At 38.7% G+C, this 27,042-nt stretch overlaps 1 protein-coding gene across 13 annotated transcripts in view; it reads right to left on the bottom strand.

Moving 5' to 3' along the window:
- The window catches only part of LOC129721664 (sodium-dependent neutral amino acid transporter B(0)AT3), a 99,799-nt gene extending 73,203 nt beyond the window's left edge, over positions 1-26,596 (bottom strand). For 3 of the 13 annotated variants that reach the window (XM_055674502.1, XM_055674513.1, XM_055674514.1), the window contains exons 1-2: positions 8,340-8,614; positions 5,826-6,075 (exon numbers count right to left, since the gene is read on the bottom strand). The gene's annotated coding sequence lies outside the window, so the exon portion shown is untranslated. The other 10 variants (XM_055674511.1, XM_055674515.1, XM_055674505.1 and 7 more) reach the window with 9 other exon arrangements.
- Between the last annotated feature and the right edge of the window lie 446 nt (positions 26,597-27,042).

The raw sequence follows: 27,042 nt of genomic DNA, 5'->3' as shown, positions 1-27,042 counted from the left end.
ATTTTTCCGCATAAGCCTAGGGCTTCTTTCCTCAAGCCAAACAATAATCACGTTGTCAAGATGAATGGGGTTATTTTAAGTTGGTCCGACAAGGTTAAGTACTTGGGACTAATTTATGATAAAAAACTTATTTTCAAAGAGCACATTGAGAGTATACAAGCCAAGTGCATCAAATATACGAGATGTTTATATCCTCTCATTAACAGGAATTCTAAACTTTGTTTAAAGAACAAACTTTTGATTTACAAACAAATTTTTAGACCAGCAATGCTTTATGCTGTACCGATCTGGTCAAGTTGCTGTTCAACAAGGAAGAAAACGCTTCAAAGGATTCAGAATAAAATTCTGAAAATGATTTTGAAGCGCCCTCCTTGGTTTGGTACACTCGAATTACATAGACTTACTGGTGTTGAACTATTAGAAGCTATGTCAAATAAAATTATTAACAATTTTCGACAAAAATCGTTGCAATCCTCAATTGCTACGATAAGCTCTCTTTATAGCCAATAAGTTAGCAATTAAGTTAGTTGGAAGTTTACTTCCCCTTTTCTGACAAGTAGGTTTAAATCCCTACGAATGATAAGTCCTAATTGCGAAAGCAAACAAATCCTAACAATTAAAACTACAAATTTCTAACAGTGTTGAGAAGTCACCATTTGTGATTGGACACACATACTCATTATTTACTAATATTTATCATAAATACTTAAGCTACTAACAAATCCCCCCTTAAAAAAAAAAAAAAAAAAAAATATCCTCTTACCCTCGTCGTAAGAAAATAATAAAAAATTGTAAAACCTAAATTAATCCACCTAGCAGTGAGACCCAGCCTTTCTCATTCGAACTTGTTATTTTTTTAAATAAATTTACACGAACACGAACACTTCAATTTTCAGAAAAAAATACCTTGATAATATTCACTGAGTTTGTTTCTAGCTCTAAGCAAAAAATTTTTGGCAGCCAACAGTGAAACTATATCGAAAGTTTAAAACATAACATTTAAACACATATGAACAAACATTAACACATGCAAACAACATGAAATAAAAATGGATGAAATATATGACGCGAATTTTTTTTCATCGTGGTATAATCGAAACGTCACTGTACTCATATTTAGGTTGGATTCGATTATGTATAGACTCGATTATATATCATTCGATAAAATATCATTTTAGATTAGATTATTTATTGTAGGATTTTTTTTCTATTTCAAATATGACTTTCTTTTCACAGCTTTTGAGCCACGTGTTCAATCATTATAAAATTCATCGGGTAACCTTTAACTACCGTTCATCTGATATCAGTATTACTCAAAACGGTTGTGTAGTTTCTGAGATAATGAAGTTTCGTGATTTTCACATTTTGATACATTACAGACGAAGTTACAGTCCGATTACAGCAAATTCAATAGGGTATTATGAGGCAGCTAGACTTTTCATTTGACACTGATTTGGTGGAATTCGGTTCTGCCATCTCTGAGAAAAGAGAGTGAGTTTAAGTAATCTTCGGAATATGTTTCTTTTCATAGTCGGATTTCACATTTTTAAACATAAGGGCATCTTCAGCGGTGGTCTATTTTTGAAACAACTTTATACTAGATTTACACCAGCGAAACCTGGATAGAACCAGCTAATATCCAACTTTTCGTTCTCCGCACCGGTGTTGTATATTGTGTTGTTTTAAACCGCTGACATCTGTCACACTGTCAACAATTCAATACCCCATAGTATCAGTTTATGAGACTTGTTATAATAAAAAGCACTCAATGTATAACAAACGGAAATTCGATAATTTTTACGCACATAAAACGATTACTTTGGCAAGACATTTTATATCCACAAGACTTTATGGATTTGACGGTTTGACCCGAGCGTCAGTGACATTTCTCAGGATGGATTAGGATGATCGAAAAATTTCTGCTACAAGTAGGGCTTCGGAGGATAGCGAAAAATATTTGATCGCGTAGATTTCAACTTCCGTTTTCGTCTCATCAATCTTTCAGGATCTTGCAGTTCTTTAAACTTGGGTTCGGTTTTGAGGATATTTAAACAAGCCTGCATTTTGAACGTTTTCAGTTCAGTGTCTTCGAGGAACATTTTTCTGGCCTCTCAAGGTCTCCTCTAGTCCCACTACAATTAAGGCAATTAACAAATAGCCAACATATTTGTCATCCTGGTGGCTGATGGTTGCAAACCAAGTAGTTGAACCTACGGTTATGGTCTTCCAGAATCCCCCCTTTTGCTGGTCGGTTTCCTTGAAGCTAAAAACGACAAACCTGTTCATTTTCAGAAAAGCCACAAAATGAATTGTGAATTGTCATGAAAAATTTTTGTTTTGTTTATTCCCTAACACTCACAAAACGCTCATATGGAAAAAGCTTAAAATGAGGTATTCAATTGAAATATGACATTTTACCCACCTATTGGTAGCGTACAAAGAGGTTTAGAACGATCTATTTCTTGTTCTAAAAAGTGACAATAATAGACCAAAACGTATACCAGTTTCAATTTTTTTCAATTTAGATTAGGTATAAAACAAAACTTACACCACCGGTGCAGCAGTGAATTTGAGTTTGTTACAAAAAAAAAAAGAATAAAACAACGATTTGGACCACCGCTGAAGATGCCCTAACAGGCAAAGTAAAAGTTCGATTGCAAAAAAAATCAATAGGGTGTTCTGGGGCAACTAGACCTTCCGAATGACACTGATTCTATGAAAATCGGTCCAGCCATCTCTGAGAAACATGAGTGAGAATAAATAGTCTCCAGAACACGTTTCCTTCCATGACTTTTGAACCACATGTCCAATTTTTATGAAATTCTGCAGAACATCTCGCTGGGCAACAGTGACGCCGGATAAAGGCTTGTTTTTGTTTAATTTAAGACCAATGTCATACTAGAAAGGAAGCGGCCTGAAGCGAAGCTTTTGTACAAATTTTTCCATTGTTGATATTATTTCTCGTGCGAGAAAAGATACGTTTCGCGCCACTTCACTTTCAGTATAGCATCAGCTTTATTTCTAGCAGCGCTCCTCGCTAATTCCAACATTTCTGCAGAAAGGTACTCTATGCAGCCGCCACATCAACAGGTACTCCAGCACCAACGCGCATAATTTCCATTACGCAGCGAACGAAACCGATATATCTTGGAGTTTAAAAAAATACTGTAATGTCTAGAACGAACATGAAATGCATGCATGAAAACATGCTTTAAAACATGGGTCTTGCATTCCTCTATTATAGATGTAACTACCATTTTGATCCAATTAGTGTTTCATTCTTTTATTGAAAGAAATCGTAATGGGGCGAATAAAAACATTCATCAATCATGGAGTAATCAGGAAAAAAAAATTATGATATTTTGAAAAACATTTTAAATGTTTTTTGCAGAGTATATTTTTTTAAAGGACAAAATTATCATCTACGACTTTACCTTTAGACACTATGCCAATCGAGCAAACCGTTTTGACTGTAAAAATATTTTCAATTCCCCATAGAGTGCTCTATTTAAAATTAAAAATTGAGCTCCTCTAGATAACTTTTAATTTTTTTAAACTTTTTCAAAAACAACATATTTTTTCTTAGAGTGTAAATTTTTTTGAAGACAAAATTGTTATCTACAATTTCGCCGGAGACGTCATACCGACCAAACAAACCGTTTTGGCTTTAAAAATATTTGTACCCATCAATACCTTCTCAAAATACTATTTTTGAATAGATTCCCAAAAATGAGTCGTGTTCAAAAAATTAAACCAATAGCACAAAATGGCATCTTTTGCCCAAAGAAACATCTATGCAAAGGTTCAGCCAAATGAAAAATGGTGGTCGATTATTTTGGTTGCCCGTTTTTTGTGGAATTGCCCTATTATGACAACACCAATGCACTTCCTAGCGCTCCGAAATCATTGGTTTGAAGTTGTTTGCAACTGCATGCTAGCTTTTTAACGTGACTACTGAGAGTTATACTTCAGGTGAACGTGTCGTTGAGCGAAAAAAAAAACAACAATACCTACAATAAACCATGTAGAAAGTTAAATCGTGTGTATACTTCAGTGTCGGCTGTGTTGGGGGAGAATGTGATTGGTTTTTTAGTTTGTTTCAGATTGAAACTGAGAGTTTTGTCTGATATTTGGCCTTGTTACTCTGAGTGGTCGAGATCTGCGTTAAACAAGGCTCTAAATTTTTCAAGTGTGTATTAGTAAGTGTCACATTCACAATTTTACACATTTTGGTGAACGCACAGCTAATTTCCCAATCGATTGCTGTGAGAATGAAGGAAATCCGTTGAAAACTGACTTAGTTGATGTTTCAGATTTTTAACCCTATCCCCGCGGAGAGAAATCAGTTTTTACATCGAAAAATGACATTCAATCTTTTATTACTCAGCAACTGCATAAATAATTGGCACAAACTATATTTCATGTTGAAGATCTATCTGTTCTCTAATTGTTTAGAATATTTTCATCGTTAGAAATTTCCAGTTTGGTTGTTAAACTTCTATTAAAGTTTATGTCAGGTGATGTCCTATGGCATCACCCGCGGGGAATGGGTTAATTTGCATTAATATGTTGCCATAAGGCGTATTTTTTCGTGAAAAGAAAAAAAATCAATCATCTTTTTCTACAGAAACGCAAATTTTCCGCAAATTTTCAATATATTTTTTAAGGATAAGTAGGGCTCTCAGAAACACTATCACTTATGTACACGTGTTTACATTTGATGTTTTTGATGGTCAAAATTAGGCCAATTCCACATATTTTATATATGGCCTGCATCAGACTCCCTAGGGTTGAAATCCATCATTCTTCCAGATATAGAAAACTAATACAATAAGCTTTTAATTCTATGAAAACATACCATAGCAGTTTTAGTGGGATTTTATACATTCCAGAGCTATTTTACTTCATTTTTTTAAAGAGGTAACCTTGGGAGCGGTTTTCAACGTGAACAGTTTTTTTGTATCAGGTTAGTTAGTCAAGTTGAGCTAAGCTAAGCTAAGCTAAAAGCTATGGAAATTAGATCAAAAACATCAAAATCATGTTCTTGAATATGGAATTTGCATTCGCCCCCCCCCTTGCTCACGCTTATGAGATAGAGCAAAACTGATATATTTGTTACACTCCCCGTACTCGAAAAGCTCTATGTGCACATTTTCACCGTATTCTGTTCAGTAATTTCCGAGTCTACAGGTAACAGACAGACAGACAGACACTCACAAACCATTTTGGCTCTTAAAGTATTTGTAATCATAAATATCATTTTTACATAAACCCTTTTCAAAAATTAGTTTTTGTTCAAATCATTCAAATAACACAGTAACATTTTTACTGAGAATAATCAGCCCGCAGGTTATAAGCATGTTTATAATTTATTAAGATGACTAAACATAGTTACCTACTCAAAAATATATTGGATCCCTCATCATTTAATTCTAGTCACGGAAAGTATTATTATGAATACATTGTAAGACTCCCCAACCTGCAGACGGTAACCAACAGGAAGGGGCAGGAAGAATTCATTATTGCGTGCTTCAGTTGTCTGAATGCGAAAGAATAGAAGGAAGAAGAATGGCACTCCAAGAGCCATCATAAGATTCTTCTGCTGATGAGAGCTACTGAGCTGCGGCTGAGTTGTACAAGTTTTTGTTTGCATTGTTGATGGTCGTTAGGTTCTTTCGTAGAAGAAAGCTAAGAAATAGAACACTCTCCGTGACGTCAGGTTTTTTGCCTCTGAGGCTTAGGGTAATGATATTTCCTATAATGAGTAGGATCATAATTGCTATGACATTGTACAAATTAAGCATATTGTTCGGGTGGCAACTTACCTGTCACTTTATGTTGAGAAAAATTCCAGCCACTGTTGAAACGGTTGTTTTATTCGTATAAACGCTTTTTTTTCAGACACTTCAATGGCACATTTTAACTTTCATTTCAATAACCTTGGAAGCTTACTGGTGAGTTTATAACGAGGGTATAACCATCTGTCGCAAAAGTAAAATCTGCTTCATGCTTAAGCTGTTCATGGTGACATTTGGATGTCCTTTTTCTTACATGGGTAAGCACTCACGGCTGTAGCTGGCAAATGGTTTTATTACAGAATGAAACTGGGTCACAGTGTATGGTGCCTCGGTTAGTTTTCCTCCTTCTTTCATGCATTAAATTTAGCGAAGCGCGCATCGATTACCAAACAGTCTTCCCGGGCTTCGTTCGTCCCAATTTGAATAAGCGATTATGGAATATACAAAACAAACAGAAAAGGAGAGTGTCCTTGAAAGCAGCAATATGGCCCGAGAGCATAACTTTCGCAAACCGTTACATATCCCTCCCGTGCTTGTTACGGCTGTTCAGAACGCCCGGCTCCACCCCAGCAATCTACTCAGAAGTCGTTTATTGGCGCTGCTTGGTAGGACTATGGAACGAAAAAAAGTACTGTGACCCGTCTGCTCGGGAAGGACGTGACGATGCCCAAGTGTACGGTGGGGCGGTTCCGGGCTGACGACATTTGCCATTTCATAAAAAAAAACACAGATAAGGCTTAGCTACCGTGCGGAGGCGTGAGCTACGAGCATTGCGAAAGTTTTGCTTGTGGCATTTGCCAAAACATGGTTTCTGTAGGAATTTGGCTACGATCCAAACGAGCTCGTACCGAGTGAAGTGATGGAGTGAAATCACTTGTTTTCGCAGTAAAAATGCGCTACTGATGGAATGGGAAATTTGGTGGACATTTTTTGGAAAGTTACACTAATTCGTCAGCTTGGAGTATGCTACGATTCTTGCGTTGGCTTTTAGGGTTTGTAAACCATGGAATGTAACCAGGAGATGCCATAAATATTTGTAGTACCTACATCGAAACATGAATATTGAAAATTTCACACGCTGAAAACATTACGATATGCTTTAACATTGAACCAAAATCAGTTTAAAATATACCATTTCAGTGTTTTGAAAAGTTTTTTCTAAAATAAAATCATTGGAGATGTTTCATTATTCACTTTGCAATAGAAATGCTCTATGCGTAGTTTTGAAACGGATAGATAATTAGATAGATTTGATCAATTAAAAAAAAACTAAAACACTGATGCGGCAGTTCGAACATCGTCGCATGACTGACAGGAGCTTTGAATCGGGTCAGCTCTTTCACAGGTAATTTTAAACGGCCTGTTTTGCTTCACTATATTGTTCTAAATAGCTCGAAGTTGCTCATAAATTGATGCAATCACTATCAGACGTCAGTTGATTCATTTGATTGAAAATAATGCAAATTGATGTGTGAATGAAGGATGACTGACCTTCAACCAGAATGTAGGGGTATGACAACTCACGTTCTGAGGCGGAAAAAAGAGCATTCAAAATCGGGAAAGTACTACGACAGGCACTACCGTGCAGTGCGTCAATACACGAAATGCCAGCCGAAGTAAGACACAGATAAATAGGAAACGTCAATAAACATTGCAAACCCGGAACGGCCGTTCTGTTACGTCGTCGCGGTCGGAGTGTACAACCGAGTGTACGCGAACTTGTACGTTGGCGTGCATAGATGGCAAATGTCCAAGATGAAGCATTTTTATTCCGCTAAAAATAATCACCAAAACGTTGGTTTTCCTCTAGGTCGGCTTTTATATTTTTCCAACATTCTACTGGGAGCCGTCATTTCAGTGACTCCACTGGTTATCCGTTGTTAAATATAGCAAAGTTTTTCCCCCAGCCACAAGCGTAACTATTCGGATTAGAAAACCATAACTGTGAGCCGAACTGCACTTCCAAATTCAACTATTCCGTGTGTGTAAAGATCTTTAAAATAGAGAATGTCGTAAAACATGAATATTTTTCCCAAATTATCGATGTTGCCACCCAACCCTTGAGCGCGATGTTGTTTATTGCCACAACAGTGTAGAGAGATTGGTTGGATACTTTGTTGCATTTCGCCACCTGCAGACACTCTTTGAAAACACGTGTTTTCCCTTGTGAAGGGAAAAGGTCGAAAGCGCCCCACGAGTTGCGAGAAAATTGCATGGTTCTAAATGCTGTTACGTTATAAGTTAAATAAATGGATTCGAACAAAGTTATTCATTGTCATGAATTTCGAATAAAACAAATCAAACTAGTGTGTAATATAAGCCCATTTCTAAACGCTTTCTGTACTTTCAACGTCTCGGCACTCACTTAACACTGCATCAATCGTCCACCACACACGGTTTGTTATCTCTTCCATTGATTTTACTAATCGCACAAAGATGATTCCGGTTTCAGCTAGAAACTGTTTTCACGTTCGTGCTATTTGATGGATTCACAGGCACGACATCATAGGTCACACCGTAAATCTCGCGTTTGTTTATTACCGCTTTCATCGATTTTACTCATGTACCGCCCACCGGCCGACTCTGTCTACTGCTTTCATTCTCTCTGTGGGCCTCTAGGGTTACACGGTTGGAAAAATCGATATTCGCTGGTGCTCTTTCACTTCACCCACTCACTCACTGTCCCGACGATGGTCGAGCTGTTACCGAAACGGTGCGAATTTTCCACGGTACTCGATGCAGCTGTTTCAGTCGGAAAATGAAGCCAACCGACGCGACCAAAGCTTGACTGTCGAATGAAAGCCGGCAAAGTTTTTCGCGGCCGAAAAGCCTGACGATGGTCATGCAAATCGGCGAAATGGGGTTCACTCCGACGAGGATCTAACGAATGGTTCATTCCCCACCGACGCTGTTGGTGTTAGTGTGCACAAAAGGCGCCTTCCGCCCACCGCTGTCGACGGGTCGCAACGTTTATGACTTCTTTTTTTCTCTCAGAGTTTTCCGGGACACGTTTATCCTGGTTGCTTTTCACCTGTTCGTCGCTGCAGCCTGGAGTTAATTTTTTGCAGTGCGCTTTCGTTCCGCTGATGCCGGTTTACACGGTGTAAGGTAAAAGTTGTTGATAGTTCAAGTTGCGGAGGAGACTGTATTATGTCTGGAATATTGATGGGTTTTCGTACAAGTGCTCTACCGATGACGAGGACGACAATACATCGTACAAACAATTGGATTCCTCTTGATTATTAAGCAAGTGTAGAAAAAAGTTCCTACTAACTAAAGATGGTTGTGAAAAGTAGTTTGTTCTTGTTGCTTCTCCAATTGAGCCTCGAGTAGACTATTATGTGGGTAATTTTGAATTTTGGTTTAAGAATTTAATCCTTGAAATTGTAATATCATAGCTTATTTACGCTATGATATAGTTTTTTTTAGCATATAATACTTAAAAAACAATTAGAGATATGGATATTGACCCCAGAACCCAAGTTAACCCTCAAATAAATTATTGTCTACTAAAACTCCACAAGCAACATGCTGCTTAGAAAGCTTGATTCTCACTTTTAGGCCGATTGATCCACTTACGGCTGCAATCAAAATATAGAAATTGATATTCTTAGTAACCTTTCCGAAGAGAACGTGAGCAAAAAATCACACGCGAAATTGTTTCTCACCATGTGAAAGCATACTTCCCACTTTTAGGAGGCTTTAGCATTCTACGGATACTGTCAAAACATAGGGATTGATATTCTAGGTTATGTTTCGAAGATCTAAAAGAAAAAAAATACGCTTCTACTAAATAATCTGAATTCTACGCGGAATCGTTTCTCATCACGCGAGTGAGTATACAACAACAGCTTGTTGCAGCTGTGTTGCTAGAAAAATTTGATGTTGAGCCTTTCATCAATTTCAGACCAGTTTAAGGTAAATAACTTTTTCTATAAGCATCGTAGCGCCTTACGGTCTTCAAAAGAAATTTTCCTAGGGAAAAAAAAAACTTTGTGTATTTTCAGATTAAGTGTATTTTCAGATGTACCGATAAAAAAATAGTGGTTTGTTCAACAAAAGTGGAAATCAATACCAAGTCGGATTGTCCCATTATGAAAAGTAACCGCAAGTCAGTCCCAGAGGAAAAATAACCGATAGTCAGTCTCAATTAAAAAAAAAGAAAATGGATAGGGAGTGGAGAAGAGAAGTTCGATATGACCGTTAATATGAAAATAAGTTATCTAGTAACAATTATCAATTATTGGAATTATTTTTTAGTTTGAAATGGTGATGAATTTATGTGCAGCAATTTCCTGCTAATACGAGTTCAAGTCCATTTTTTTCTTGGTTCGCTTCTTCACGGATCTATCAGGAAAATCTTCAGTATCGAAAAAACTTCCATCAGAATCCAGGAAATCGTTCCAATATATCGTCAAAGGTAATGCTCGAACCTCAAACGGATTTTGATCATCTTGACATTTGTTGTCGGATGAACCAACTGCACTGCCCCTGTTTACATAGTTGACGTAAGAGCCAAAATGACCAAATTGCACTTTTTCGTTGATTCGGCTTCTTTTCCCTAAGATACATACACTACAAACAAAAAGAAAACCATTTTGTTCTGAAACTTTTGAGAAATATTGGAAAAACGTTTTGGCGTAACTGCGAATTGGTTGCAAAAACTGGCGTCACTCCATACAAGGTGCAATTGTCTATGTTAAGTCGTTTTATTCGACTGTCTAACTACTGTCTGTTTTTCTAAGTTAAGTCGTTTAATTCGACAAATATTCTATGGAAAGGGGTAAAGAGGGAAGTGGGATTGAATAATGGTATTGTATATTAATATTTTCATAAAACACTCAGCCTCAGGAAGGTCTAAAGTCACCGTGATATTTGCATCAGATGAAATAATTAAAACGTGTGTGTATATTACGGTGGGTAAACTTAATCGATTTGCCAGATCGTGTTGAAGGTTCTATTTGGGGCCCCAAAAAATCCTGACACTACCGGAAGTGGATTGATGGATAGCTCTCTAGAAAGAAACATGCGCGAAAGTTTTCCTATACTAATCTTCATACAAATTTATGTACATGCATATGTAATGCACCAATCGGTGGCACAAGTAATCCATATCCGGCAGGTTTAACAGTGTCTGGGGGCCTAAATTGAACCAAAGAAAAACTTTGTCCTGGGTCTGTGCTGTCAAGTTTGCATTTATCCATGTAACTATTACCCACCTTAGCGTAAATGTGAGTCTTTATGCATGTGTTTGTGTGTGTGTGTGTGTGTGTGTGTGTGTGTGTGTGTGTGTGCAGCGTTGCCAGGTCATTTTTTTAAAAATCTGGAAAAGGCAAAAAAAAAATCTGGAAAAAAATCTGGAAGTCATTTCGTGGGGTGAAAGGTAAATTCTTCGGGTAAAAGTCTTGGGGTACGTAAAATTTGAGGTGACAAAATTGCAAAATTTCGCGCCAAATTCGAAGTGATGACCTTTTTGCGGAACAGAGAAAATAAAATCTGGATAAAATCTGGATCATTCATGAAAAATCTGGATAATTGGACATCAAATCTGTCTACCTGGATACATGTTCAAAAATCTGGATAATCCAGCTAAATCTGGATACCTGGCAACGCTGTGTGTGTGTGTGTGTGTGTGTGTGTGTGTGTGTGTGTGTGTGTGTGTTTGTATGTGTGTTTTTGCGTGTTTGTCTAAATGATACTCCGATGGACAATAGCTGACGTTTGACCGAAATACGAACTGAATCAACTGCGAGGCAGAGTAGAAAGTAGTCAAGTTTTTACGCCAAGCTATGCGAACAATCTACGAGAAAAATACATGTTTATTCGCATAAACTAACGTAGCGGTTTTTCTGGATCAATTACCACGAGCTGACTCGTATCATCAAACATCAATCTTCATAAAATTGACAGAATATTTTGTTGAAATTGTATCTCAATATAATGATTTGGGTTAAAATAACAAAAACGCGTTTTTCTCGCAATGATGGTGTTGGTTGTTACGTCAACTATGTAAACAGGGGCAGTGCAGTCCCGGCTGCAGTTTCTTCATCCGAATCCTCACCGGATGAGCTTTCATCGGTTCCGTACATCATGAGATTTTCCAACACCGATATTTTTGAAACTGTTTTCATGAACATACACTTCCGAACTGCGAAGGATTGACGGATTTTCACGGCAACGAATTATAACACGTCAACAAGCACTATAGCATGGCAATGTGACTGATTTGCGGTTACTTTTCTCTTCGGTGTAGAATGTGATGGCAAGTCAGTCACACTCAAGGATTTTATCATTAAATCAATGATTTCAGTGATTTTTACAACGCAATTAGTGCGCCAACCCGAGCGTCTGTCCACCAAGATGGTGCGGCTCAAAACAGCGTCTGATCTCCATGTTAGGAGCGGCTGATCAACGTCCTGGTGTCAGCGTGGGACTCTAATCAGAGCTGACACGATGGCCCTCCGGCGAGACAGGGGGTTGGGGAAGGCCCAACAAGCCGCCCCGAAAAACACCAAATGTCGCTAATATCGAAGAAGTTAATACGGATCGGAACAATCGGCACAGACCTAGGCGACGAAATAAGGACTACGATTGGAAACTCGGTACATGGAACTGCAGATCGTTAGGCTTTCACGGCTGCGACAGGATCATATATGATGAACTAAATCCACGCAACTTCGAAATCGTAGCACTTGCTGGTCGGGACAGAAGGTATGGAAAAGCGGACATCGAGAGGCTACCTTTTTTCAGAGCTGTGGCACTACCAACGAGCTTGGAACGGGCTTAACAGTGCTGGGTAGGATGCGCCAACGCGTAATCGGGTGGCAGCCGATCAGAGCGAGAATGTGTAAGTTGAGAATTAAGGGCCGGTTCTTCATCTGCAGCATCATCAACGTGCACTGCCCACACGAAGGAAGAGCCGACGATGAGAAAGAAGCGTTTTATGCGCAGCTGGAGCAGGTGTATGATAGCTGTCCGCTACGGGACGTTAAGATCGTCATCGGTGATATGAACGCTCAGATAGGACGGGAGGCAATGTACAGACCGGTGATAGGGCCGAATAGCCTGCACGCCGCATCAAATGATAACGGCCAACGATGTGTGAACTTTGCAGCCTCCCGCGGTATGGTAGTCAGAAGTACCTTCTTCCACCGCAAAGACATCCACAAAGCCACCTGGAAATCACCTGACTTACAAGTGGAGAACCAAATCGACCACGTTCTAATCGATGGTAAATTCTTCTCTGACGTCAACGTTCGCACCTACCGCAGTGCGAATATTGATTCGGACCATTACCTTGTTGCAGTACGCATGCGCTCAAAACTTTCGACGGTGCGAAACACGCGTCAAAGTCGCCCACCGCGACCAAACATCGGGCAACTACGGGACGCCGAGGTTGCACGGGAGTACGCGCAGCAGCTGGAAGCAGCATTACCAACGGAAGAGCAGCTTGGCGCAGCTACTCTTGAAGATGGCTGGAGGGACATTCGATCAGCCATAGGTAGTACTGCTGTAGCGGCGCTTGGTACTATGGCTCCGAACAGGAGAAACGGCTGGTTTGACGACGAGTGCAAACAGTTAGTGGAAGAGAAGAATGCAGCACGAGCGAGAATGACACACGAAAATTCTACGAGAAGTTGATCTGTTCCCGTAAAGGCTATGTGCCACAAGCCGACATGTGCAGGGACCTGGGCGGCAACCTTCTCACGAACAAGTGTGAGGTGATTGACAGGTGGAAGCAGTACTACGATAAGCACCTTAATGGCGATGTAGCAGAGGACGACGACGGAGTGGTAGTAGATCTCGGTGTACGCGCAGATGACGACAGAATCCCAGCCCCTGACCTCCAGGAGGTTAAAGAGGAGATCGGCCGGCTGAAAAACAATAAAGCCGCTGGAGCTGACCAACTCCCCAGCGAGCTGTTAAAACACGGTGGTGAATCACTGGCTAAGGCGCTACACTGGGTTATTGCCAAGATTTAGGAGGAGGAGGTAGTACCGGACGAGTACAGTGTGCCCCATCTACAAAAAAGGCGACAAGTTGGATTGCTGCAACTACCGCGCAATCACGTTGCTGAACGCCGCCTACAAGGTTTTTTTTTTTTTCAAGGGGGGATTTGTTAGTAGCTTAAGTATTTATGATAAATATTAGTAAATAATAAGTATGTGTGTCCAATCACAAATGGTGACTTCTCAACACTGTTAGAAATTTGTAATTTTAATTGTTAGGATTTGTTTGCTTTCGCAATTAGGACTTATCATTCGTAGGGATTTAAACCTACTTGTCAGAAAAGGGGAAGTAAACTTACAACTAACTTAATTGCTAACTTATTGGCTATAAAGAGAGCTTATCGTATCAATTGAGGATTGCAACGATTTTTGTCGAAAATTGTTAATAATTTTATTTGACATAGCTTCTAATGGTTCAACACCAGTAAGTCTATGTAATTCGAGTGTACCAAACCAAGGAGGACGCTTCACAATCATTTTCAGAATATTATTCTGAATCCTTTGGAGCGTTTTCTTCCTTGTTGAACAGCAACTTGACCAGATCGGTACAGCATAAAGCATTGCTGGTCTAAAAATTTGTTTGTAAATCAAAAGTTTGTTCTTTAAACAAAGTTTAGAATTCCTGTTAATGAGAGGATATAAACATCTCGTATATTTGATGCACTTGGCTTGTATACTCTCAATGTGCTCTTTGAAAATAAGTTTTTTATCATAAATTAGTCCCAAGTACTTAACCTTGTCGGACCAACTTAAAATAACCCCATTCATCTTGACAACGTGATTATTGTTTGGCTTGAGGAAAGAAGCCCTAGGCTTATGCGGAAAAATTATCATTTGAGTTTTAGAAGCATTGGGAGAGATTTTCCACTTTTGCAAGTAGGAAGAAAAAATATCTAAACTTTTCTGCAATCGACTGCATATGACACGAAGACTTTTTCCTTTTACGGAAATGCTTGTGTCATCGCAGAACAATAACTTTGTGCATCCTGGAGGCAAATCAGGAAGATCTGAAGTGAATATGTTGTACAGGACTGGACCCAAGACTGAACCTTGAGGCACACCTGCTCTGACAGGAAATCTATCAGATTTTGAATTCTGATAGACAACCTGCAGAGTTCGATCAGTAAGATAATTTTTTAAAATTTTGATTAGGAAAATTGGAAAATTAAAAGTTTGCAATTTCGCAATCAAACCTTTATGCCAAACACTGTCGAATGCTTTTTCTATGTCTAAAAGAGCAGCTCCAGTGGAATAACCTTCAGATTTGTTAGCTCGTATCATATAAGTAACTCTGAGCAATTGATGAGTTGTGGAATGCCCATGGCGAAATCCAAACTGTTCATTTGCAAAAATTGAATTTTCGTTGATGTGTGACATCATTCTGTTAAGAATAATTCTCTCAAACAGTTTACTTATTGAAGAAAGCAAACTGATTGGTCGATAACTTGAAACTTCAGCTGGGTTCTTATCCGGTTTTAAAATGGGAGTAATTTTTGCATTTTTCCATAATTTGGGAAAATATGCAATTTTGAAGCAGCAATTGAAAATTTTAACTAAAAATTCCATTGTGCTCTCAGGGAGATGTTTGATTAGTATATTAAAGATTCCATCGTCACCAGGTGCTTTCATATTTTTGAAATTTTTAATAATTGATTTAATCTCATTCAAGTTAGTTTCAATTATTTCTGCAGGTAAAAAATTCAGGGAAGAAATTAAATCAAATTGACGTGTGACTTCATTTTCAATTGGACTCACAAAATTCAAATTTGAGTTATGAACACTCTCAAACTGCTGAGCAAGTCTTTGAGCCTTTTGTTCATTGGATACAAGAAAACGTTCACCATCTTTTAAAACTGGAATAGGCTTTGAAGGTTTCTTAAGAATCTTCGACAGCTTCCAAAATGGTTTTGAATATGGTTTCAATTTTTCAACTTTAGTCTCAAAATTTTGATTTCTCAGAAGAGTAAATCTATGTTTAATCTCTTTCTGTAAATCTTTATAAATAGTTTTAAAAACAGGGTCACGAGAACGTTGATATTGACGTCTGCGGACATTTTTCAAACGAATTAGAAGTTGAAGATTTTCGTCAATTATTGGTGAATCAAATTTCACTTGAGCCTTTGGAACAGAATAATTCCTGGCATCAACAATTGCACATTTTAATGCTTCCAAAGCGGAATCAATATTCACTTCGTTTTGCAAATCAAGCTCATTATTGAAATTTCTCTCAATATGAGTTTTGTATCTTTCCCAATTAGCCTTGTTATAATTAAAAACAGAGCTCATAGGGTTTAAAACTGATTCATGTGATAAAGAAAAAGTTATTGGAAGATGGTCAGAATCAATGTCAGCATGTGTGATCAAATCACTACATACATGACTTTGATTTGTTAGCACCAAATCAATTGTTGAAGGGTTTCTTACAGAAGAAAAGCATGTAGGACTTTTCGGAGACAAAATAGAATAGTATCCTGAAGAACAATCATTGAATAAAATTTTGCCATTGGAATTACTTTGAGAATTATTCCATGAACGATGTTTAGCGTTAAAATCGCCGATTATGAAAAATTTCGAACGATTTCTGGTGAGTTTTTGTAAATCACCTTTAAAATAATTTTTGAGCTCGCGTGTGCATTGAAATGGTAAATATGCTGCGGCAATAAATAAAATCCCAAGTTCAGTTTGAACTTCAATTCCCAAAGTTTCAATAACTTTCGTCCCAAGATGGGGAAGAGCACGATGTTTGATTCGGCGATGAATAACAATTGCAACTCCACCGCCGGAACCCTGAATCCTATCATATCTATGGACCACGTAATTGGGATCATATTTTAATTTTATGTTAGGTTTCAAAAATGTTTCAGTAATAATTGCAATATGCACATTATTTACTGTTAAAAATTAAAAAGCTCATTCTCATTGGCCTTCAATGAGCGAGCATTCCAATTTAATATTTTAATTGTTTTATTTAAAATCATTGCTAAATTTTAAATTAGAAACAATTTTAATAGTAAAATTTGTGCCTATTTGAATGGCTTCAAACATTGATTTTGCCTGCAACATGGCGTTCATAAGATCGAGCATTGCCTGTTGCAAAAAAGAAAGTTTACCTGCCGTAATAGGCCCCAGGCAGTTGACATTAGAAAAAATATTTTCGGTAGCAATATTAGCTGGAGTGATAGGTGTACAATTATTTTCTAGCTTACCCATATTAACGGTCATTTTCGAACTACCAACACTAGGCGGTATAATGTTCGAACTACCTGTAACCTGTGCATAAGTTAAACGGGTATGCAAAGGAGTAGGTAAACTATGCGTCACTGGTACGCTTGGAGAATTTTCTTTGAAGTTGGTTTTAATTGAGAAATTGAATTTTGTTTACCTTGCCTTGCCTTAACAATTGCTAAACGGACTGGGCATTGATAAAAATTTGACATATGATTGCCGTTACAATTCGCACAGCGAAAATTTTTACTCTCTTTCACAGGACATGTGTCCTTTTTGTGAGAAGAGTCTCCACAATTAAGACATTTTTGGTCCATGTTACAGAATTTGGAACCATGGCCATAACGTTGGCAAGTACGGCATTGGGTGATATGCTTTTCACCTCCGCCATACTTCCTATAAGTTACCCACTTTACACGCACATTATACAAAGCATGTGCTTTTTCAAAAAATTTAAGGTTGTTAACCTCATTGCGGTTAAAATGAATTAAATAATTAACAAGGGAAATTCCAGTTCTCTGACTGTTTTCGCCTCGTGATTTTTGTTTCATTAGAATTACTTGGGTAGGGGCTATGCCAAGTAGTTCTGTTAAAGTAAGTTTGATCTCATCAACGGTTTGATCGTTGGTGAGACCTTTCAAGACAACCTTGAACGGCTTGGCGTTCTTGGTGTCATATGTAAAAAATTTGTACATCTTGTCAGTTAAATACTGAACAAGACGATCACGACCCTTCACTGAGTCGGCTGATAAGCGGAATTCACCTCTACGGCCAATTTGATAGGTAACTTTAACGTCAGAAACAAACGTTGAAAGTTCCTTTTTGAATATATTAAATTCAGAAGAAATAGTTACCACAATAGGTGGAACTTTCTCCTTTTTTAAAGATTTTATATTTTGTATAGTTTCATTATTAATAACTTCCATTTCACCAGCTTCTTGCTCAGGTAAAATATCAAAAGGATTGTCACTACAGACACTCGATGTGTCAGAAAGAGATGCCTCTCTTTTCCTCCCCGCAGCGATGCGAGGTTTCTTTTTCCGTCCAGCCATTTCAGGTGATACGAAAAAAGTTAAAACAAATGTTAAATTCAAAAGTAGGTAGTCTTTAAAAGACACACTGACAAAACACAAACTTTGAAGCTATAGGCAGTCAAAGACCAGTCCACAAGCAACCGAAAAAACGTATGATCTGTAGGACAGTTCAAGACGCACTGCCGCCTACAAGGTACTCTCTCAAAATCTGTGCCGTCGACTATCACCGTTTGCAAGGGAATTCGTGGGGCAATACCAAGCGGGATTTATGGGTGCCCGCGCCACCACGGACCAAATATTCGCGGTACGACAGGTCCTACAGAAGTGCCGTGAGTATAGCGTGTCCACACATCACTTGTTCATCGATTTTAAATCGGCATACGACACAATCGTTCGAGACCAGCTATGGCGGATTATGCACGATTACGGCTTTCCGGATAAACTGACACGGTTGGTCAAGTCGACGATGGATCGGGTGATGTGCGTAGTTCGAGTTTCGGGGACACTCTCGAGTCCCTTCGAATCTCGAAGAGGGTTACGGCAAGGTGATGGATTATCGTGCTTGCTATTCAACATCGCTTTGGAAGGTGTGATACGTAGGGCTGATATCGACACGAGTGGCACGATTTTTAGAAGGTCTGTTCAGCTCTTTGGCTTCGCTAATGACATTGATATCGTAGCACGAACCCTTGAAAAGATGACAGAGACGTACATCAGACTGAAGGCTGAAGCCGGACGAATTGGACTGGCCCTAAACGCATCGAAGACCAAGTACATGAGAGGAAGAGGTTCCAGAGAAGACAGTGTCAACCTCCCGCCACGAATTCATATTAGCGGTGATGAAATCGAGGTGGTAGACGAGTTCGTGTACCTGGGTTCACTGGTGACTGCTGACAACGACACCAGCAGAGAAATTCGTCGACGCCTTATGGCAGGAAATCGTGCCTGCTTTGGACTCCGGAGGACACTCCGCTCGAATAAAATCCGCCGCCGCACGAAGTTAACCATCTACAAAACACTGATCAGACCGGTAGTCCTCTACGGCCACGAAACCTGGACTATGCTCGTGGAGGACCAACGTGGAAAATCGGCTGACTTTTCTGGTTTATTAGGTTTATGTTGCTAGAGAACCGGCGAGCCAATAACTCGAAAAAGTGTACGGAAGTAAAAAACTGAAATTTTCTAAACCTAATTTTAAAACATCCCCAAAATGGATACATTATTTATGATTTGAATTTATTATTAAACATGGGTCGATAAAGGCGCGAAAAGATGCTACCCTAAAGCTCAAAGTAGTAGCCCTAGAAAGATTATAGTTTTTTAATCTTCCCTGTGAAATTTGGTGTCTCTAGCCAATGTAGAAATGCGCCAACTTACGTCAAAGTGTCGCATAGTAATTGCTTGCCGGGTTCTTTGCTCAAACGTTATGTTTTCGAGAAAACTCATTTAAGTCTCTGGTAAAACGGTGGCTAGGGGCACCAAAATTCACAGTTAAAGAGATCACCACAACCGACTGAAACACGAATCGATCACGTTGATAAACGAAAGCTATTTATCGAATATTATCAACGCCCGAACCTATCGTGGCACAAACGTCGATTCTGGTTATTATCTTTTGGTGGTCGAAATGTGACAAAGACTTTCGGTTGTCAACAACAGCACTACCGTCGCCCTCCACGGTATGATCTGGAACGACTCTCTGGAATTGCTTCTGAGTAAGCGCAAAGTCTTGAAGCAGCGTTGCCAGGAAAAGCATACTGCAGCCCCTCTGGAGGACTGCTGGAGTACTGTTAAAGCAGCCAATAACAACACAGGTTCGTTAGATTCGTCGAGAGAAATTGACGTAAAGGTTGGTTCGACGAGGAGTGTCAAACAATTTTAGACAAGAAGAATGCAGCGCGTGCATTGATGCTGCAGCAAAGGACCCGTCATAACGTAAGTCGATACAAACAGAAACGAGAACAACAGACCCAGCTTTTCCGGGCCAAGAAGCGCCGAATGGAGCAGCTGTATCGTTCTCAAGAAACACGTAGATTCTGTAAGAAATTAAACGCATCCCGCGTAGGATTTATGACGCAAGTTGAAATGTTTCAGGATAAAGATGGAGAAATCTTGACGGATGATCGTGAGGTAATTGTGGAAGCAGCACTACTATGAACACCTGAATGGCACAGAGGCAGCGGACCAAGACGGTAGGAGGAACGATTTCGACAGTACAATGGATGATGGAGACATACCGCTCCCCACGATAAGTAATGTTAATGATGTTATCAAGCAACTCAGGAACAACAAATTAGCTGGAAAGGATGGCATCGCAGCGGAGTTTGTCAAGCCGGGCCCGGATAGGTTTACCTTCTGTCTGCATTAGCTGATAGTCAGGATCTGGGATACAGAATAGCTACCGGAGGTCTCGCCGCGAGAAGTTATCAAGCCGGTGCAGCGGCGGATTCTCCAAAAGTGTTGCGAATACCAAGTTCTTACGCACAAACCTATTCATCGATTTTAAGGCCGCTCACGATATTACCAACCGTGTAGTTATGGACGAAAATGGCTTCCCTGCGAAACTAAAAAGACTATTTGAGGCCACGATGGATGTGTGAACATTATAGGTGCGGTATCAACCATGTTCGAAACACGCATTGACCTCGACAAGGCGAAGGTCTTTACTGCTTCCTGTTCAATATTGCGTTTAAAGGTGTTATGGAACGTGCGGCCTTCAACATGTGGGGCACGATCGAAGCCAGCCAGTTCATCTGCTTCGCTAATGACCAGGAGCTTATCGGAACGACGTTCTAGGCGGTTGCTGTACATTACACCAAGGTAAGGGGCCGTTCAATAATTAGGTAAGCAAATAGTGGGGAGAGGGCTGTGCAATTTTCTTACGCTATCTTACATGTAAGGGAGGGGGGTGAATTGATTATCTTGCGTAAGAAAAACATTATTGATGCAGCTGTTTAAATAACCATCTTCATGAAAGTGTGGACGGTAAAATTCAAAAAAAGAAAATTACGGATGGACGATTAACTCGATTTAAGGACAGAAGAGGAAACGAAGTATTGTGCTTGCTTCAAGATGATAAAACTAAAATAAAAATCTATACATGCTGGCAGTGAGATCTTACTAGGGGGGAGGGGAGTATCGAAAAATCTTACGATGTCTTACAAGGGAGGGAGGGGGGTTTTAAAAAGTTGAAAAATATGCTTACGTAATTATTGAACGGGCCCCCTAAAACGTGGGGGAGAAAAGGTTAGATTGCAGGTGAATACGTCGAAGACCAAGTATCTGATAGCAGGGGGAGTCTAGCGCGATAGGGCGAGCATAGGTAGTAGTGTAGTGATCGACGGAGATGAGCTCTAGGTGCTTGACGAACTTATGTATACCTCGGATCATTGGTATCTTCAGACAACAACTGCAGCGGAGAAATTCGCAGATGTATTGTAGCTGGAAGTCGTGCCTCCTACGAACTCCCCAAGACGTTGAGGTCTGGCAAACTTCGCCTCCAAAACGAGTGCACCATGTTTACGCTCGTAAGACCAGGTAGTTCTTTATGGGCACAAGACATGGACAATGCTCAAGAAGGACTTGCAAGCACTAGGCGTTTTCGAACGACGTGTACTTAGGACCATTTTAGGCGGAGTATGTGAGAATGGAGTATGGTGGCGAAGAATGAGAGCGAAACTCGACAATGAGCCCAGTAGAAAGTCGTTAAAGCTGAAGGGTACAATGAGCTAGACATGTTGTGAGAATGCCGGTCAACAATTCCGCAAAAATGGTGTTCGTCTCGAATCCGGTAGGTTTAAGACGTAGAGGTGCGCAACACCGCAATGTAGGACGCTTTAGAAACTGGAGACGAGCTGCCATGGAACGAGTGCGTTGGCGTAACACTGTGACGCAGGTAAAATCCTGGAGGTTGTTTCACCAGGAAAGTAAGCAAGTAAGTTGAAAAGCTATAATCTTCCATTTTTTTACAATTTGAGCACTAGGGCCTCACCAGTGTTGACCAGTGGAATCATATTGCATGATTGAAATTTGAAAAATTGTGTGAAATTTAACTTTCAAGTAAAACTGTGTCCTACATTTCTACATCCAGAACTTACCAAGCTCAAACAAAAATTAATTTGAAGAAGAAGTTTAGCTAATTTTTTATTTAATATATAGTTTAAGGTTTTTTTTCAATTTTGAACTAACTTGAAAACGGATGCATTTACGATGTTTATTATCATAAGCTTTATGATTTAAAATAATTGCTCAAATTATCAACCATTATTGAAATACAATTATTTTGCGGAATGTTGTAAATGAAAAAATGCTTTGAAACTCAACCTTCAATAGCAAAATAATTGTTCAAGACTTCAACTTTCCGTCTCGGAGAGTTTTTTATTGCCTGAAACCGAAGGTTTCTGAGCTGCGATGCACGAGAGGTACGGGAGCTCAAATTTGTTAACTTTTTTCATTCACTATCAAACACTGTTTTTATTTCAATACTATCATCAGAAGAAGTCCTACGTCAAATTGAATTACGGAAAAAACGCTGTAGAAAATTATTCATTGGGTATTTTGTTTTGAAAATTTGGGTAGAAGTAGTTTGAACTTTATTGTTTACACTGTATTTTTATCACTGTCAGTTTTTAGAAAATTGGAAAAATTTCGTTACACTGTTTCCAAAGCTGCAAAAACGTGATCGAAATTATTTTGACCCAAAAAACTTGATTTTGGAGCCACAGTGTCTTCAGCAAAGTTGTTGCATTAATTATTCGCCATGTTATAGAAGTTATAGTTTTGTGATTAATCCACTTAAAAGTGAAAAGTGAATTCTACTTTTCTCGTTTTTCACATAAAAATTCATCGTCTTCGGCAAAGTTGTAGCACACTTCATAAGAAACAACTTTGTAGAAGACACTATACTTCTATCTGTCTATTTAATTGAACTTATGTGGAATTTTCTACAGATTGCCACTAAAAATCAGTTTTTTATTTTCAATATAATTATTAGTAGTGATTTTCTATAATTTTTCAATGTTCTACAATGTTGTTTGTTGTTTGTTTTGTTTATTTTCATCTCACATATTTCTCTGATTATTGACGATTTTTATTAAAACAATGCATTAATTTACTGACAGATATCTTTGAAATCTGCAAATATTCGCAGACTTAAACCGTTTCTATATTGAAGTATAACTAAAACATCATTCAATCCTGGTATAAGCATTTGTCCCTCGCTGTCTCCTGTGTAAGTATCTGTAAGTGATCTTAAGGGAAATTTTACAGAAAACTTCACAATAGTTCATTTAAATTGGCAGATAGAAATATGTTGTCTTCGACAAAGTTGGTTCTTATGAAATGTTCTAAATCTTTACTCAGCAAAGTGGATTTTTATATGCAAAATTGAAAAAAAAAATAAAATTCGTTTCTCTCTTTTGGGTGGATGGGTCACAAAATTCAAACTTTCATAAATGCAGAATAATTAACAAAACAACTTAGCTGAAAATACTATGGCTCCAAAATCAATGTTTTTAGTAAAAAGTAATTAGTGTGAATTAGTGCATTATTTAAGTAGAAATCGTCAATAACTAAAAAAATATATGAGATAAAAATACACTTCCCTCGAAGAAATTGGTTATTTTGTTATAGCAAACAATGCTATAGAATATAAAAAATTGTAGAAAATCACTGCTAAAAGTTATACCGAAAAAACTGATTTTTAGTGGCAATCTGTAGAAAACTCCACATAAGTCCATTTAAATAGGCAAATAGATGTATGGTGTGCTCGTCAAAGTTGTTTCTTATAAAATTGGCTATAACTTTGCCGAAAACGATGAAATTTTATATGTAAAAATGAAAAAAGTAACAACTCGCTTTTTACTGTCAAGTGGATTGATCACCAAACTGTAACTTCTATACCATGGAGAATAACTAATTGAACAACTTTGCTGAAGACATTGTGGCTCTAAAATCAAGTTTTTTGGGTCAAAATAATTTCGTTTTTGCCGCTTTGGAAACAGTGTGCAACGTTGGGAACATGATTTATAGAGGCATGGTGTTACGGAGAGTAGATAGAACGAAAGTCTTTTATGACAACCTTTTCCACAACTTTGCTGAAGTCACTTTTTCTCTAAAGCGTAATACTGAAAAGTTACACTTTGAAATGCCACTAGCGGCGGAATTTTGAACTTAAACTTTTTTTATTGCTTTTTATGAACTAGATTTCTAAACCAAAACCAGTTAGCCATATGCCCTTCTTAGAAAAAATATTCTTGAGTAACTTTCTGAGCCCATTAATAATACCCAGCTTGCTAACTCAGATACGCTTTCTATGTTTCATTCAAACAAAAAAGAGTTTAGGTCTGTTTAAAAATGCCGTAAATAATACTTTTGCCAAATCATTTGGCGATCACTTTGTACTGTTGAAATGAAAACATAACTGGAGATACTGTGAAATATCAATATTTTTTTAAATAAATAACCAAAGCTGTGAAACAAAATAAAGAAGAAAAGCAGTCTCCTGGTTATGGAGGAACAATGAAATAATAGGTGATACAGAACGAATTGCTCAAAACTTCTCTTTAACCTATCGAGTTTTGAAGTAAAAACACGCACAGAACAAACTTCTAACAATGCCAGTCACTAACCAAACTTCCATGGAATATTCTACTAGCCTACGCGATAGAAGAAGTTAAAGTCAACAACAGTTTCCCGATGATAAACTGAGACAATTATGAATCACTGAAGAGAAAAGTTTCGAAGTTTTCTGCTGACAGGCCTGAATGATGTACAGAAAACACGACACTGAAATATCTGCAGCAGGCACATTTTATTGCAGAATAATTTTACATTTACATTTTAATTTGTTTCTAATTACTTAGTGGTTTTATCTAAATACGCATTGGTGCAACCTGAAAACCTTTCAAATTATGAAGAAATGGAATTGCGAATATACTAGAGAAAATGCCAATCACGCAATCATGTCTTCACTCTTCATTCTAGAATACCTGTCCGTTGATTACTCATTTTCAGGTTATTAAATTTCCGGTGAATTTTCATAACAGCTATAGGTGTACCCAACACGATTGTCTACGATGTCAGTTATATTAGCAGGTATATAGCGAATCATCGGGGGGAAACACCGTGATATCGTTAGAACGGCTTTAGAGAACTAAACGTTAATCATGACCATTTACCAAAAAGACAAATTGTTCATAAATTTAAAAGTAGTTTAATTGAAATCTGGGCACTGATTGATCGTGCAAAATAATTGCATAGAAAATTTGTTTAAAAATTACTGAGTTACAGCATTGGCTCTTCTGCCTTTCATCGAACCAAGTCACCCGATTGCCAATGATAGACGCTCAGTTTGTAAATATAACGTGCACATTTTCGCTGAGCCAACTGACCTCGCATTCATTGAAGTTGCGTGCACGTTTCGCAAGAATAAGAGAAAGAAAAGCTAAATAAAAATAAAACAACAACGATTCAACAACTCGCCCATTCAACAAAACATAACATAGTTCACCGGTCGATAACCATCCAGCGCCTGCTCTGCCATGCTAGGCCCTGGTTGCCTTCCGCACACGGTTGCAAAACAGTGTCACCACGCGCTTCCCAACTCTAGTAGCTCGTATGCATGAGGGTGAACTTCGCCCCAGTTTAGAACCTCGGTGATGGCAGGTATAGACCACGAAAAGGGTGGAATTTTCCATCGATAGTCGGTTCCTTTCACTAACACTTGTCCCCGCTATTACTAACACCAGTGTTGCGTAAGGATTTCACTACACCACTACACACTAGAAGGACACCGTACCAGACAAAATGGTTTTAAAGTGGGGCTGTGATTTTTTTTCACTCTGTACATTGCAACCCGGAACAATCCTTTTGATTTTGGTGGGTACAAAGGTATCGTCTTCGGCAGGTGGTAGTCGGCAGGAGAGCGGTTACATTCTAACTTTCTAGTTATGCAATTTGTGATAGAATTTATTACCCTTAATGCATTCACCGGTTAACGAACGAAAACTAGTTTAGAATATGTGTTTTCAAATTCCAACTATTGTTATGTAATTACAGCACGAACTGGTGACGAAGTTTCTATCCATTATTAGAATAATTCTCATATTTGGCCTTTTCCATTGCAGCTCAGCTCAGCGATGAGTGTTTCCCACGTGTTTGCCCTTCGCATGCATCGAAAGAAAAAAACTTTATTTTCAATTTCGGCTGGTAAATTTTCCAAACAATCACCAAATCAAATTTCCGCGGACACCGAGTGGCATTGATTTTTTCTCTTCGCTTAGCACTTGCTCCAGCTTCCACTGAACCGAATTCCACAGCTCGGTATTGGCGGCAATACTCTTCTCACACACGCCACTTGTGTGTATGTATGTATGTCCAGCGAGAGCGAGAAAAAACTGTGCCACCCACTGAATTCGCGAGCGACGAGGTGGAAAAATCAGTTTTCCCGCACTGTATGTTCGGTTTCTCCCGACTAGTTTTCACGACCGCACCGTTTGAACTCACGAAGGGAACTGATCGGCCGAGTGGCGGGCCGTCTCTGGTGTACTAGGAATTTTCGAACCAATCGGGTTACCTTTGGTGTGTAGTTGCTCGATATGCTAACGGCGCTAGGGATGCTCTCGGTGTGTCTTCGGGAAATTTTTTTTTTCTCGTTTTTATGGTCTATCGATTCATTTGCGTTTTCGGCGCAAACACATTAATTAATTTTAATATGCTGTTCGAAAACCAATTTGTCGCTTTAAAGATGTCAGCAGCTGCTGTGAATGCGGCTGCAGTGTTTAATAGATCAAGACGCCGTGGGCTACCGGAAAGTATATCGTAAGCATATGACTTACTCAATGAGTTCGACATTGAACATGTTAGGCAGGTACGTGATTTATTAGGGATATTGAAATGTAAATAATTGAATATTTTTAGGCAGAATGTACGGTAGATATGAAGGATGCTAGGAAAAATTATTGGAGGACCAAAAAT

Source organism: Wyeomyia smithii, chromosome 2 (assembly GCF_029784165.1).
Source record: "Wyeomyia smithii strain HCP4-BCI-WySm-NY-G18 chromosome 2, ASM2978416v1, whole genome shotgun sequence".
Taxonomy (NCBI): domain Eukaryota; kingdom Metazoa; phylum Arthropoda; class Insecta; order Diptera; family Culicidae; genus Wyeomyia; species Wyeomyia smithii.
The sequence above is the reverse complement of the archived record's forward strand: the minus strand, read 5'-3'. Positions and strand labels throughout refer to the sequence as shown.